This window comes from Chrysochloris asiatica, unplaced genomic scaffold, assembly GCF_000296735.1.
Source record: "Chrysochloris asiatica unplaced genomic scaffold, ChrAsi1.0 scaffold00061, whole genome shotgun sequence".
Classification (NCBI taxonomy): domain Eukaryota; kingdom Metazoa; phylum Chordata; class Mammalia; order Afrosoricida; family Chrysochloridae; genus Chrysochloris; species Chrysochloris asiatica.
Genome location: NW_006408579.1, coordinates 14428162 through 14430003, shown reverse-complemented (window position 1 = coordinate 14430003; position 1842 = coordinate 14428162).

The following is a 1842-nucleotide window of genomic DNA, read 5'->3' as shown; positions in this document are numbered from 1 at the left end:
TAGTCGAGTTCTGATTATCAAGCCATTGAGGCTAGGTAAAATGGGTACTGTCTGCAAGTTTGGGTGTTCTTGTGTATCTCCCCTCACTTCATATCAGCTGAATGCTTCACTCTCAGCTCTAGCACTCTGTGGCTATGTCCTTGTCCATGGACTCAAGTGTCCTCAGGTCTCACCACACTTTGGACCAACCAGCCCTTCATCTTCTCTATCTCATCTTCAGGTCAACAGGAGTCAACGGACTGTGGTTGAACTCAGCTCATTTCTTCATTGCTGCCTTTCCCCCTCTTCCATTCACCAGTAGACCAATATGGTTGCTAGGAAGCTTACATGATTGTGTGTTCCCTTTGAGTTTCAGTCTTAGAGGGGAGTTTGTCCTGAAGGAACTTGATTGCTTGCCTTGATGGCTTCCTGGAAAACAGCTCGCTTATTCTTGTAGTAGCCAGTCATGCTGACCTTTTTGTTTTGGGTTTTTCCTTATGATCTTTCTTTGAAGATGTATCTTCTGTCACTCTAGCTGACCCAAGTTGGTCTGCTTGTCCTTGCTATTGGGAATGTCCCACCTCATAAGGTTCTGGATGGAACTCAGGATTCCACCTAAGGTTCTATACTCTGCAAAGGCTTTGCAAGAGGCCTATTTCACTGGGCAAGTTCTAGAACTCCTTTTAGGTATTCTAATCAGTTATAGGCTGAAGACAGGCTTGCAAATTTTCTGTAATCATGTTTTCCGTCATTCCTTTCTATCCCATTCAAGTGTCTATTTTACAATAGCAGGCAAGGGAAACCAATATTCATAAAAGAGTCAAGCATTTTAGTATTATTTCCCCTCTTCAAGCTATGCCTAGATCCCTCTATCACAGTGCCCTGTTGTTCTAAGGTTGAGCATGCATCACTGTTTACCTCTGTCCCACTTAGGCCATGCAAACTGTCTCAGTGTTCCCCTATCTACCTTGTTCTTCTGTCTCCTCCCCCCTTCTTGTGTTGTCCTCCTCAACACCCAAACAAAATCCCCCACCCCAATCCCATTGTGGTTATCTTATATTCCATTAACTCATCCCTCTATTTAAGACAGTCTATTTTGTCCTGTAATTTACCTGACCTACCGACCACCTGGATCTCTGTTTCTCTGTGTTTACCTTCTTTCATGTTGTCGTTGTTTTGAACATAGACTGCCCTCCCAGATCCTCTGTTCTTATAATTTTATTCTGTTCTTGACTCTTCCACTTGTTGATTGAGTCCAGGGTGATGCTGTCATGTACATCATTCTCTGGTTGTTGTCTGTTCTTGTTGGTTCTCAGTACACAGAACTTCCTTTAGGATAATTTTCATAGAGAGGATGGTTTAGGTAAAATCCGGTAGCTTCTGTTTATCCTGGAATATTGATTACACCATCATATTTCATTGACAGCTTTGCTGCATAGAAGACTCTTGGTTGGAAGTTTTTTTTTTTTGTTTTTTTTTTTTTTTCTTTCAGGGTTTTATGTAGATCTCCCCATTGTCTTCTTGCCTGCATGGTTTCTGTTGAGAGAACAGAGCTTAATCTGATTTACTTGTCTTTGTATGTAATACTCCTCTTTTCCCTAGTTGCTTTCAGGATTGTCTCCTTATCTTTGATTTTTGGAGAGCTTGATTATTATATGTCTTGGTGATTGTCTTTTAGGGTCTATCCTTCCTGGGGTTCGTTGAGCTTATTGAATGCTTATCTTTTCACTTTTCAGGATGTTAGGAAAATTTTCTTCCAGAAGCTCTTCAACTATCTCCTCTGTGGATTTGTGTTGTTCTTCCTATTCCGGAATGTCGATAATTCTTAAGTTATTACTCTTCATGTTGTACAACATGAATTTT